The 14,898-nt window shown below is 33.7% G+C and overlaps 1 protein-coding gene across 2 annotated transcripts in view; it reads left to right on the forward strand.

Annotated features, from left to right (window-relative positions):
* Positions 1 to 83: 83 nt before the first annotated feature.
* LOC134250687 (sodium/potassium/calcium exchanger 2-like) overlaps positions 84 to 14,898 on the forward strand; it is a 36,566-nt gene continuing 21,751 nt past the window's right edge. For both annotated transcript variants that reach the window (XM_062733053.1, XM_062733054.1), the window contains exons 1-2: positions 84 to 168; positions 9,467 to 9,542. The gene's annotated coding sequence lies outside the window, so the exon portion shown is untranslated. The remainder of the gene's footprint in view (positions 169 to 9,466; positions 9,543 to 14,898) is intronic.

The raw sequence follows: 14,898 nt of genomic DNA on the forward strand, positions 1-14,898 counted from the left end.
CTAACAATGTTACTTTGTTGTATTATGCACATTTTTAATTTCCCTCTCTATTACTGGTATTAGCATAACCTGTAAACAACCTCAATGTGGACCTAGAGACGTTGTTGATGGGGATGCTGATGTTTATTAGTAATGACATTTACAAATGACTTTCCAAAGAAAAACTAGGTAAGGGTTTTGTTAAGATTACTTTTTCTATATATTATTTATCATCATTCAAGAATAGATTCCAAATAAGAACATCACACCTTGGGTTGTTAAGATGGTCATGATGAAAAAATTCTATAATATCTGAATATATTCGAAGTTTCAGACAGTAAAAGTTAATTCAACTTTGAATATTGATTTTATATCTAAAGTTAATTTAGGATTTTATATCCTACATTTTACTATATTTGTCCCAGATTTGCATTAAAGTTAAAATAAAAAGGGGGGGGGGGGTTCCAGTGAAAATGCATTCACCCTTTCCTACTAGATTTGGTGGCTAGTATCAGGTTATTTGTAAATAATTCATCCCTGACAGGGCCTTAGAACTTGTGTTTTTGATGTAGGGGACTGCTAAGAAGGGAATAATGCAGAATTCCAGGCTATAATGGACCATAGAATGAAAGATATTGGCCTGTGTTCAGTGGTAGAGCACCTGACCAGTAATATAGGGATCCCAGGTTCGATTCCCAGTCCATGTAGCCATGTATTTTCTTTATGCATTCCTCCTCTTCTATTGAATTGAAGTTAAATAACAAAAATGGAGGACTAACTAAATCACTTTTTCTGCGAGATCTTTTATTTCCATGCAATTACATGGCATATTGTGCTGGAGAAAATTTCATTCTCACATTTATCATTATTCCTAAAGATTAAATATAGAGCGATAACCAAAATTTTAAGAAAATTTTGTCTCCCTTAGAAAGAGTTGATGACTATTTCACGAAAATAAAGTTAAGTGTCGTGAAAATTTAGTGATCTACAGTATTTTGCTTTTAATTAACAACATAATTTTTTTGAATGTTGACAAGCAGGCCTTCATGGAGCCTTTTGTTTAATAGAAATACATGTCTTACACCAAATATCTAACAAAAGTATCTTGTCTTTCTATCATCCATTTACTTCCCTTAATGTGCTGCTGATATGCATACCAGTCCACCTTATGACCATATCTTGTGTTATGTCTTGTATTAATATAAGTGACTATTAACATAAGCCCATGGGAAACAATTCTCCTTCAATCTAACAGTTCTTAAAAGCCTTTCTAGTACTACGCACAATTACAACTGATGGATATACTGTAAATCACGTTTTATTCGCGAGAACTTTATTTTCACGCAATTACGCGAGACGGTATGCTTGCGAAAAATTCATTATCACGTATAAAAGAATTCCTTAAGATTATATAGAGAAATGACCACAATTCGTGAAAATTTTGTCTCGCTAATAAAGAGTTAATGATTATCTCGAGAAAAAAAGGTGTCGCGAAAATTTAGTGATCTACAGTAGTCATGCTGATTGATCTGATGCTATCCCTTCTTCAATCTAATTAAAATTAGATGTTAGATCCACTCACATTCTGGCTTCACTAACATCTAACAACATCCCATAGAGGGTCACGTCAGAGGTCAAGTTCGGAACATCTCTAGACTTATTCGCTTCAACAATATACAATGATTTTGCAGGAGACGATTTGATTGGTTGATAGAATTTGACCTCTGACGTGACCCTTAATAGGATGTTGTTAGATGTTAATGTAGCGAGTATGCAAGCGGATCTTACATCTAATTTTAATTAGATTGCCCCTTCTTGAAACCCTCCAAAATAGAAGTGTTGACAGCATATACAATAGTTGTAAGGCATTCTGTAATCTCATGACAATTGTAGGAAGGGCTATTAGGGGTGACCCCAGAGTAATGGAGCAGGAACCGAAGTCATATTCATGTATTGTTAAATAAGCTTCTTTGAATATAAGATATGGTTGTATTGCAGCACAATGTTGGTTTGTAATGTTATTGCAGCACATTAATAAACAATATGGTAAACCATGGCCATCTTTGCCTTCCATCTGCAGTCTTGTAGAATTGGTTTTTTGCAGATCTTTGAGCATCTTAAGTTACACTGCTGGTCATTCCATAATTGTAGGAAATGAAGAATGCTGCTCTCCTTTTGCAGCTTTTCTGTATGTTACCAGGTTGGACCGATTTGATGAAGCATACTCCACTATCAGTCTTACTGAGGTGGTGTAGCACTGTGCCTTGATTGTGCTATGGCTTAAATTTGTGCTGATGTTGTGCCTGAGAAAAGCATTGATGTTATTGGTTACTTCATAATTCTCCAATATCCTGGTTTCATGGCAAGTTGTTGATCTTTAGCTCTAGGTATTTTGTAGATGTCCTCACTGACTGGCTCAATTATTTCTAAATTACAGTGTATAAGCAGCAAGATATAATGTCCAGAAGTTTATTGTTCGAAATAACTGGATGAATTACTTCTTTTTTATTAATGAAAGACAAATCTGACACTTAATACCTAGTTGCTAGCTGAGCTGCTTGTTTAAGAGAACTAGATATCTATTATCTTACACCTATTTAAGGATAGCCAATACAATCTTAGATGTAGTTCTAAGAAGGTTAAAGTCCTTGCTTAGCACTGCAGTAACAGATCAAAGTTTTACACTGGAAAATACAACATGTAGTGCAAATTCAAGTGCCCTAAATTGGTGATCCCCACATGGACATGTTATGGCACAGGGGCTAAAAATTTTACAGAAGACTAAACATGTTGACATTTGCAGTCAAGAAAATGAAAAAAAAAATTGGCCCACCTTAGAAATAAATGTCATATCCTACTTCAAAACACTGATTTTTTTTATTTTTAGCTCACCTGAGCTGAAATTAACGGTTGTCCGTTGTCCGTTCGTCTAGCTGGCTGTACGCCTACAAACTTTCCCCATTTTCTACTTCTTCTCAAGAACCACTGGGCCAATTTTAGTTAAACTTGGTGGAATGCATCCTTGGGTGAATGGGAATTTTAATTATCAAATGAAGGGCCAAGCTCCCTTACAAGGGGAGATAATCAAGAAAAACAAACAATAGGGTAGGGTCAGTAAAATTCTTTTTCTCAGGAACCACTGTGCCAGAAAAACTTAAACTTATGTAGAAGCATCCTGGGGAAGTGTAGATTTTAAATAAAATGTTCAAACCATGACCTCTTTGGGTAGGGTGGGGCTATAAAAAGGAATATAGGTTTTACATTGAAATATTTAGGAAAAATCTTTAAAAATGTTCTTCTCATGAACCAATGAGCCAGAAAAGCTGAAACTTATGTGGAAGCATCTTAGGGTAGTGAAGATTTTAGTAGATTCTATATTAATCAGTCATGACCCCCCCCCCCCCCCAGAGTAGGGTGGGCCACAATAGGGAATTTAAGTTTAAAATTATGATATGTAGGGAAAAAAAATCATCTTCTCAAGAATCACTGGGCCAGAAAAGCTGAAACTAATGTGGAAGCATCCTGGGATAATGTAGATTCTAAATTGTCCAATTTCCAAATCATATCCCTTGGGGGTAGGGTAGGCCACAATAGGTTTTACAAGGGAGGAAATCTGGTGAAGAACAGCTGTGGCCCATCGGCCTCTAGTTAATTTTTTTGTGGTTTACCAAATTACCATACTTATGAAGAACCAATTAAGAAAAACCAGTTGATATTATTAAGCATTTTTTATTCAATTAAAAATATGACCCAAAAACTATGAAAGAGATGAAATATGATGTTAATCATATTAAGACACAATCATAATTTAAATCACAACTAAGATAATGAATTGTCCCAATTTCATCTTTAAATTACCGGTAAATAATCATGTAGTTTGTTTACTGTTGGGTTCATTTAGAACATTTGATATAGTTCTTTGTAAATTCAATTGTGGAAAAAAAACACATTCTGTAATAATATCAAGTTTATTCTATGAATGAATAAGAGCATTTCACTACTGTAAATTAACAAAGGTAAATGTAATATTATCCCTTAACCCCCTTCCCCGTAGTCACGCATTTTAACGCATATACCATTTCCTATTTCTAACGCAAAATCACGCATTTACCGTTTCCCCGCAATCACGCATTTTCACGCACTTTAAGAAGTTCATATAATCCTCAATTTATTGCCCAATTCCAACTATCTTATACTTGCTTAAATCTCATAAAATAAGAAAAGTTATTTTCTGATTAAAATATTACTTCATAATATTATTTATGCTAAACTTTAGAGAAACTTGTACCCCGCTGTAAAATGCTTGCAGGGAAATGGTAACGTAATATTTCTATGACACGAGGATTCAGTGTATGTTGCAAAACAATTCATTAAGTTGTAAAGAGTTAAAGCAGTGTTCGAAAATAATTTAATTTCAGTTGTAACGCGTCATTTGATTGGTTAAACGTTTTTTCCATTTCTTATAACATAACTTGCCTACATCACAATGAGTTACATTAAAAACATATCACTCCGCTTGACCTTACTTTTAAAATAATGCTCACTTTGAAGCCTTTTTCTGGAGGAAATATTGTCTCATTGTCTACATTGAAATTAAATTATAAGAAATGAAGCTTATTTCAACTTATGTTATCCGATATAACAAAACTTGGGGCAGTTTACGCTTATTTATAGAGCGTAAACTACCCCAAGTTATGTTATATCGGAAACATAAGTTGAAATAAGCTTCATTCCTTAATTAGCATCGGTCCTGCGCCGACGTACAAACGGAAGGACTCGTGTATAGTATGACTAAATGGGTCCTTGAAATGATTTTGGGCCGATGATGATTTGACAAGAAAGAAGGCCTAAAAATATGTTTCTTTCCTATAACCCTACCGACACATTCAAATTGCTACCATATCTGTGCCGGTTTCAGTCAGCTGATGCAATTTTTATAAAGAATGTTATTTGTAGCTTTAATTGAAATATAAATTTGTTTAAATATGAAGAGGAATGATCATTTTTATATCATCTAGCATTTCCTCCCCCAATTTGTTTAGCTTCGTTTTCTATCGCAAGACAGCCATGTTGGGTGTCTACTGTAAATATCCCACCTGGTTACCTCAGTCCTGGGATGTTTGGACCTATTTTTTTTTAGGTATTTAGGGAAAGTGAAAATTAATGTTTCAAATGGAAACTTTATCATGCTTCGATATGTGAGATCGTACATTACGCAAAAAAAAAAACCTACAGACAGACCATGTTTTTTTTTTTTTTTTTTGGGGGGTGGGGGGAGTGTTACAGGAAACAAAAAGTATGTTTACAGTAATATTAAAATAATTTTTTTTTGTTAAATAACATGATTTTTTATTGGTCAGGAATCGTTAAATTACCAAGACTGTCAATTAAAGTTTATTTTCCAAAAATATTTGATGGTATGATTTTTGGGCCTGTGCTGCCTTGGAAGGACTTGTGTAGACCCTTTATCAGTGGGTCCTTTGGACCCACAGAAAATAATTCCGAATTTCGAACACTGCCTTAAAGGCTTGAAAATAATCAGCAAATATGACATTGACATTTTAAACATTAAAAGAATGGTTATAACCAGGCGTGTAGCCAGGCGTACGTTTGTACACACAAACGTCCACATCAGTTTTGAAAAAAGGGAGAGAGAGAGAAAGAGAGTGAAGCAAGCGTATATTTCATGTACATGTACCTATTCATCTATGCTCTTGCAGCATACAGTGATACATATCATTTTGTAATAAATAATCAATTTTTTTAATTAAAAAAAAAAAAATCGAAAACAATTACGATGAACAATAAAAAATAAATAAAAATTAGAACAATTTGTTTTTCAAAAAAAAATTTGAAAAAAAATGATAGCATAAAACATCTCTGAAATCATTTGATTTTCACAGAATTTTTTGATCTATTATTGAATATTTCTGAGTTTTTCTAAGCTAGTGCGTTACATTCTACCACTCTAACCAACTATTTTACCATACATATTTTGTCCTTTCAAAATTCTAAAATTGTTTTAGTGACTTAGTCATAAACGATATTGGACAGATCTCAATTTTAAGTATTTGTCCGTATTTTGTTCAAAATAAGAACACACCCCGAATATGACTGCGTAACAAACTTATAAAGTTTTTTAAAAAATGCAATCAGGAGGGTTGAATATGCACATCGAAATCGTCGATACAAGCTTCTCAGTTTACTCTGGACCCATCTGGGGCCTTAAATGGTGGCCCCAAACCTTCATTCTACTTGGGCATCCACATTAAAAGTACCCTGGCTACGCCCCTGATAACCTAAAACCATGAAAATATATCATGTTTTTAACCTTTGAAAATACAAGAATATATACTCACATTTAGATTCGTTAATGTCTGCAAGCATAACGGAAACATTTTGCTGTCCATTATATAAATATTGCATGTAGTTGAGTGTAACATTGAAAATTTTCACCCCCAAGAAAACCATTGTCAACCGAGGCTGTAAAAGCAGGGAAATCTGCACAGTTGCATGCACAACTCTACAATGGTGCCATGTTAACAAAGTATAAACACACTCCAGCAACAGCAATAAGATGCAGGACAATCTGCACAATCAGTTCTATAGGTTCATGTTCCATGAGTGCAAAAAAGCCTCAAAAAATCTATTAGAGCTGCACACATACTTTTGTTCCAAATTGGTCCATCAGAAATCTCAGCATATGTTCTTTGGACTCAATACTGTCTACTTGACTCTCCAAAGCCATTTCTAAATTTTCAGAAGAAAAAATGGTACAAACAAGTTTTTAAGGGGCCTGGACATAGATCTGAAGTTAATATCATGACTTTTGTTGCTATAACTTTCACTTGGAAATATAATAAAAAACTTATTTTATCTGGAACAAAGTTCAATGCTTATTTATAATAATGAGCTAGGAATTTTAAGCAGTGCATATTCAAGTTTCTTCAATAAAATCATGACTCCCTGAGGTAGGGGAAGACAGTGATATGGTATCAAAGTTTTACATACATGTATTTGACTGCAGATGTTGCATCATAAATTGATTGAATTTGATTCAAGTGAGACTTTTCATTGCTGTTGTGTTTTATAAAATTACTTTGCTGTAGATTGATTGACTTGATATGCAAAATCATATATCTGAGGTGAGATGTTGAAATTTCTTAATTTTTATTCCAAGTTTCAAAAACATACTACAGTACATGTAGTATATATAGTTTTGACAAGCATTATAGAAAAACATTATAGATTCAGTACTTAATAGTTAATGGTCTTCGTAAGCCAAGAGTTTCTTATCTGATCGATGTTCTCCTCACCATCCTTGGGCTTTTATTATCCCCTTGCAGTTGGAGGGGATATAGTAATGCAATCATGTGTGTTTGTTTGTGGTTGAGTTTGTGCTGTATGAAATGGAAGTGACATAATTTGCATTGGGACTGATATGCTCTCTGTGAGGGGATGCTTTGCCTTATGGTACCCTTCTTTAATTTAAAATTAAGGACTGCAGATATTTCATGATCTGGAACCATGTTAGCATGCACTTGTAGCATACTACAAACATAATGAGCTTTTTAATCTTTAAAGAATAGTTGCTCAAAATGAAACATCTTTTGCTTAATATCCCAATATAATTTAATTTAAGATGACTTAATTACAAGTTATTTATTTCAAATCCAAAATAGATTAATAATTTTTTTTTGTTGTTGAAAATTTGAGTGTGGCACGAATGACAATGAAATATTTTAAAAGAATTTTTATTTCCATTGTGAAATGTGATTAATTTAGTTGGTCAAGCAATGTCTCTGAACTTGTGAAAATATAAATATGCAAACTGTGTTTCTCAGGTGTTCTTTATACTGAAAAAAAGAGAAAATTGTTTTCACTGTTTTTAATTTAGTTGGTCAAGCAATATCTCTGAACTTGTGAAAATAAATATGCAAAATGTGTTTTTCAGGTGTTCTTTATACTGAAAAAAAGAGAAAATTGTTTTCACTGTTTCTCCTTCTGATGATCAATATATACACCTCGGCATGATATTATAGGATTCCTGCTGTCTGACAGGTCATTAATATCACACCATTAGAAGATAAATATCCATTTCAAGATGATGTGACTTCTCATTGTCCAGAACAGTGCTTAGATTGTTGTCCAAGGACACACATCTATAAGTACCTATATTTATCTAGACATTTAAGGAGGCTGGGCCATCATCAAATTAACCAGATATAACTTTGATTTTTTTTTAGATATCATTTCTTAAGCTGTCAACTGTCATGTGGCGAAGAAAAATTTCATACAAATCAGTTTAAAAATTTTGATCATTTTTGTATATCTTAATTTTTTTTTTTAGCTCTTCTTCTAAAGGAGATCAATATACATGTAGTCTAATAATGGCCTCAACCACCCAGCCCTCTTAAATAAAAACCTATTATCAGTCAATCAGTGGAAACAAATATCCTCTGATCATTCAGTCTTCCTTGTCTTATGCTGTCCTTGCAAAAAATTCTTTTATTCTTCAAAAACAAAAAAGAACAACAATTAATACGTATTTGGTAGATGTCTTTCTGCGGGTCAAGGTTTTTCTTTGACTGCGAAAATAAAGCTTGCGTCCTTGTTGTTTTTCAATTTACCAAATGTACCACGATTTTATACGGTTCACTTGAACGAGCAAGGACAGCCGGCCGGTCTTTAGGCAGCAACTAATTAATCATTTAATAATCAAGACATTGACTTGTATACTCCATGGTCTGACGGGTATATGTCTATTAAATGTCATGTTCTCCGTACAATGTTCTGATATTGTTGCTACGGACAGAAGAATTCTTGATTATTTACTGGTATAAATTGTGACATGGTACTGATCAATATAGGTCTTCAGTCCATACTTATATGTTGTTTTAACAAGCTAAAGAATTCATTAAATTTTCAAAACATACATTTATACATCTATTAGCGAAAGTGTAAAGAATATTAGCAAGGGTGAGGTAGTGGTCGATTCAATTGTTGAACTTTATGACAAGAGTTAATGTTTTAAACCACCCTGTAAACGGGCAATCACTTCTCTTCCCCAAAAAATCTTTTTATTGGAATCTGTCCCCTAAAACCCCAAATGTCAGTAACCCATGTAAAACACTGCTGATCCAAAATATAAGTCACATTGTTATTAAGCCTGAGCTTTCTAAAATGGGAATCTGCCATTTGATTACGTTGTGACTGTTAAATGTTTTATTGTGTTGGCAAAGGGCTTCATTCTTTATGTACATCAATTGCAATTGATCTGTTACTGTCAAGAATGATGTTCCCCCCGAAGTCTTTGGCAGATTAATTTTCTCCCCCCTTTCAATGTGATATTGTGAGGACTTGTATATCTACATCAATAGATTGTCTTTTATTAGTTGGCTCTCTTCAAGTTGCCTGGTATAGATGTAATTCTGTTTTCCCCCCTCAATCAAGGAAATTGAATTTACTGTTTTTTTTCTGTGTATAGGCTTGCCCGGAATTCGGCGGACACCGTGTCACCAGATCATGGAGTGGGGAGGGGCATCTGTTGAAAACCAGTTCAGGTCAGTGCTTATTAATTATTATTAATGAAATCTAATTAATTGTAAATTTCTCACTAAAGTCTGTTGGTCAGTTAAATTTGAGGACTATGATAGAGGTCATTCATATACATCTAAGGGTGAAATTGATTTAGAGACATTTCACTGCTTTTAAGTCCTTCTGGAGACAAAGAGATTTAAATATAAGTCACTGTAATCTGTTAATCTGTGTTTATAATGACTACATTGTGTAAATTTTACTTGTAATGGATTTCTAGTAATGGCTCCATGTTGGCCAGTAATTTGACAATAGTTTATTTGGTTGTTATCCTCGAAAACTTTCACAAGTGGTTTGGGAAAAATGGTTTTGAAAAGTGTTCAAGTTTTCCATTTGATTTTTTTTTTTAAAGAATACAATTTTAATATGTTGAATAATGCATTAATGATTTTTTGGCAATGTTTGTATTACACCTACCTTCGAATATCATAAGATTTCTTTTTTTCATTGTCATGTTTATTTGGTAGGAGGATAATACATCCCAGTGATAAATGAAAATTTATTATTAAATAGAAAGAGGATTATATTTGAATGCAAATTCTTGGGCCGACTTAAAGAGTTTCTCAGGCAATCTTCTTTTCACTTTTTCTCTCTCTCCACTTGTAGAACAAAAATTAAGATTTAAAATAACTAGTGCAATCTTCCATGCGATCCAATTTCATGACATTGAATTTCAACATGCACTATTTAAAGAGAATTATGTTGAAATGCAAACAGCAGGAAGCACTGAATGGATCTATATATATGTACATATATACTTTCATGACGTCAAATTGGGTATTGCAAAAATAATGTAGTCAAGGGCCTTTGTTTGCCTGGATGTAAAATTTAAATAGTTGTGCTTCAAAGGCCACATTGTTATCCCAAGATTAACAAATTAAATACCTCAACTTAATCCAAATAAGTACAAATGCTTAATTGGTCTATAAGTTCCATCAGAGATTTTGGAACAAGTGTTTTTCACGTAAAGGATATACTTTTTTGTGCAGGAAGGATAATAATATCTTTAGCAAAAATTCAGGTAACAAAATATGACTTTTTATATTGATTTATCCAACAACTAAGCTTATCCCAGGATGATGTGTGTTGAATGGTTAAATGTTGCTAGGCATAATTGAAAAATTGATATTCTGTCTTCAGCAAAGATAGAAATTCAAGAAAGAGTTGTCTTTAAACATAAAAGTGATCGAGAGCTTTATTTCATAGACAGAACTTGCTTACGAGCCATCTCTCTGCTCTGCTAATATAGCATTAATTTAGGCAATTTATAGCTTCTTGTTTTGAAGCTTTCATAAATGACCCAATATGGGTTTTGTGTGCCGTAATGTAGTCAATTTTTGTCTCTCCTCTGGCCATCATAGTCAGATTCATGACATTGCATAGTTGTCTCCATAGGAACTAATAAGCCGAAGAAATATTGATTCCGATTTGAATTACAGACAAGATAGATATAAATTGATTTATATCTGCAGGTTAATACAGCTTCAGGCTTGGAAAGTTATAGCCCGATATATTGAATATGCATTATTTTTTTGAAATATTACAAATAACTGATTCTAAGAAAATCAATGGAATATTTATCAGCTACTACATGTACTAGCAATATTTAAGCTTTTTCATATATTACTACATGATTATAAAGGTAAATCTCTTGGTATTATATAACGAGATGTAAGTTTTTAGGGATATAACAAAAGAACATGGTAGATGAATAAACTAAAGTTTAAAGGGTTATGGGGAATTTCAACATAACATATTAAATATAAGGTAAGGAAAGATGTTATCACTAGAATATTATTGCAAAGTTTTATATCATTTTAAAAAAAATTGCTAGTCATTGAAGATTAAAATTTAAAGGCCCAGTACATGCACAATTTCACGTAAGCTTAAACATTAATGACTCTAAAAGTTTTGATTGTGTTTTTACAATTAAATAGCCAGTTTAATTCTTAAGGACAAAAAGGTGCCATATTCTTTGAACTTACTGATACTGTGTACATGTAATAGAAACAACTGGAAGCCATTTTGCTCAGTTGTTGTCAAATTCTAAAATTGAAATTAGTTGAATTTAAATAGAGGTTATACAAGAATGGAATGGCCAATTCCTTATACTCAGTGAATATTAAGTCAATACCCCCCAAGTTTAGGGATTATACTTTAAACAACTGAAAATGGCCATATCACATGTACTTCATAACTTGTATGAATTACCATATAGCGAGATCAACAAAAGCTCAAATTCTTCATTTCTTATGTGATTGGGATAGGGGTACTTATGTAACAATGGAGTCTCTAGGTTTTTAATTTTACGCAAACTGAGACAAGCGTCTACTAGTGTCCGATAATATTATTAAGTCACCAGTAATTTGATCATTCACCTTTTTTCTGCTACAGTTAGAACTGCTGGAAGATTCTGTAAGAGTACAAATTTCAAAAGAAACATATTTCTCATCATCATAGGTTGCATTTCCATAGGTCATCTGTTAAGATTTAGTATTTTCTGCAATAAAATTATATGAATCTTTAGTTATTATATATAACCCAGAACTAATTGTTTAGGTCAAAAAAGAAAATGAAATTAATTTTCTGCCATTTCAACAGAAAATAGTTTCTATTCATCATAATTTTTTTTTTGCAAATGTTTTGGTCAATATTTTGAAACCTTTGCATGATAGATCTAATACCATTTTAATATTACCATTACGTATCAAGGATAATAGCATTAAACTCATTTATGTGGGGAGGGAGGAGGAGCTGGAAGATCACATTTGAACAGGCATCTGTCTGCGTTTAGCTGTTTGTTTGTTCACCAAACTTTAATCTTGTCCATAGCATCTGCTTGTCTGCTTTAGATCTATGATTAAAAGTGAGGATATCTTCCTGTATTCTTGTGATAATACCTTTCTTTGGGTACTAACAATCAATCTTTTGACCTTGACCTTAAAGTGAGTATGACCCTTTGCAAAATTTTACCAGACTAATCAACCTTTGGTGCCACTTCCACTTTTTTCCAGACATTATTAGCTCACCTGAGCCGAAGGCTCAACCGAAGTGAGCTTTTCTGATCAAAATTTGTCTGTTGTCTGTCGTCATCATTGTTGTCGTCGTAAACTTTTCACATTTTCCTCTGCTTCTCAAGAACCAGTGGGCCAATTTCAACCAAACTTGCCACAATGTATCCTTAGGTGAAAGGGATTCAAGTTTGTTCAAATGAAGGGCCACGCTCTCTTCTAAGAGGAGATAATTATGAATTATTGAAAAATTAATGGCATTTTAAAAAAATCTTCTTCTCAAGAACCACTGGGCCAGGAAAGTTGAAACTTATGTGGAATCATCCTGAGGTAGTGTAGATTCAGGTTTGTTCAAATCATGACCCCCGTGGCAAAGATGGGGCCAAAATGGCCGATCAAAGTTTTACATAGGAATATATTGGAAAAATCATTCAAAATCTTCTTTTCAAGAACCATAGGGACAGGAAAGATGAAACTCATGTGGAATCATCCTCAGGTAGTGTAGATTCAAGTTTGTTCAAATTTGAGTGATGACCCCCAGGGCTAGGGTTGGGCCAAAATGGCCGATCAAAGTTTTACATAGAAATATATAGGAAAAATCATTAAAAATTTTCTTTTCAAGAACCATTGGGAGAGGAAAGATGAAACTCATATTGAATCATCCTCAGATAGTATACATTCAAGTTTATTCAAATCATGGTCCCCAGGGATAGGGTGGGGCCACAATGGCCAATCAAAGTTTTACATAGGAATATATAGTAAAAAAATCTTTAAAAAGTCTTCTTCTCAGTAACAATTGGGTCAGGAAAGATGAAACTCATGTTGAATCATCCTCTGGTAGTGTACATTTAAGTTTGTTCAAATCATGGCCCCCGGGGGTAGGGTGGGGCTTCAATGGCTGATCAAAGTTTTACAATGGAATATATAGGGAAATCTTTAAAAATATTTGTCTCAAGCACTGCAAAGCCATGATTAGTAATATTTTTATGGAAGCATCCTCAGATACTGTAGAGTCTAGTTTACTCAAATCATAACCCCAGGGATAGGGTGGGGCCACAATGGGGGATCCAAGTTTTAATTAAAATATATTTTTAAAAAAATCTTTTTTCTAAAGAATAGTGAAGCTATGATTAGTGATATTTATATGGAAGCATTGTGGCATTAAATATGTTCAAATCATAACCTCCAAGGGTAGGAAAAGGTCTGACACTCAATGGTAGATCAAAGTTTTACATAGGAAAATAAAGGGAAATATCTCAATAACAGAAAAGCTATGTTAAGTCATAATGACATGTAAGCATCCTCATGTATTAAAGATTTAAATGTGTTCAAATCATGAGTACCCTTTGGGGTAGGGAGAGAAATTATGGGGAGTCAAATTCAAATTATTACAAAGTAATAATACAAACAAAATGTTTATAAAAACCTATAAAAATCTTTTTCTCAAGAACTTTCTCAAGAAGTTATATGCAGAATTGATATGAAAGCATTCTCAAGTAGTATTAGAAATCAAGTCCCCTCCCCCCACCCCACCCCCTCAGTAAACTTTTCAATTCTGTTCTGATTTGTGTGTTTTCTTAGCCGATGTGCTCAGGTGAGTGATGTGGCCCCTGGGCCTCTTGTTTTTTTATTATAGGAAATGTTCATTGAAAGTCCAGTTGCCCCACTCCCCATTTTTAGCTCACCTGAGCCGAAGGCTCAAGTGAGCTTTTCTGATCACATTTTGTCCGGCATCCGTCTGTCCGTCTGTCTGTCTGTCCAATGTCTGTCTGTAAACTTTTCACATTTTCGACTTCTTCTCAAGAACCGCTGGGCCAATTTCAACCAACTTGCCACAAAGTATCCTTGGGTGAAGGGGATTCAAGTTTGTTTAAATGAAGGGCCACGCCCTCATTCAAGGGGAGATAATTGGGAATTAATGAAAATTTGGTAGCATCTTTTAAAAATCTTCTTCTCAAGAACCACAGTGCCAGGAAAGATGAAACTTATGGGGAAACATCCTCAGGTAGTATAGATTCAAGTTTGTTCAAATCATGACCCCCGGGGTTAGGGCGGGGCCAAAATGGCCGACCTAAGTTTTACATAGAAATATATAGGAAAATTCTTTAAAAATCTTCTTCTCAAGAACAACAAAGCCATAATTGATCATATTTATGTGGAAGCATCCTCAGGTAGTGTAGATTCAAGTTTGTTCAAATCATGACCCCCAGGGGTAGGGTGGGGCCAAAATGGCCGACCCAAGTTTTACATAAAAATATATAGGAAATTTCTTTAAAAATCTTCTCCTCAAGAACAACAAAGCCATAATTGA

The sequence above is a fragment of the Saccostrea cucullata genome, unplaced genomic scaffold (genome assembly GCF_032062105.1).
Source record: "Saccostrea cucullata isolate Sc308-1 unplaced genomic scaffold, CSIRO_AGI_Scuc_v1 ctg10, whole genome shotgun sequence".
Taxonomy (NCBI): domain Eukaryota; kingdom Metazoa; phylum Mollusca; class Bivalvia; order Ostreida; family Ostreidae; genus Saccostrea; species Saccostrea cuccullata.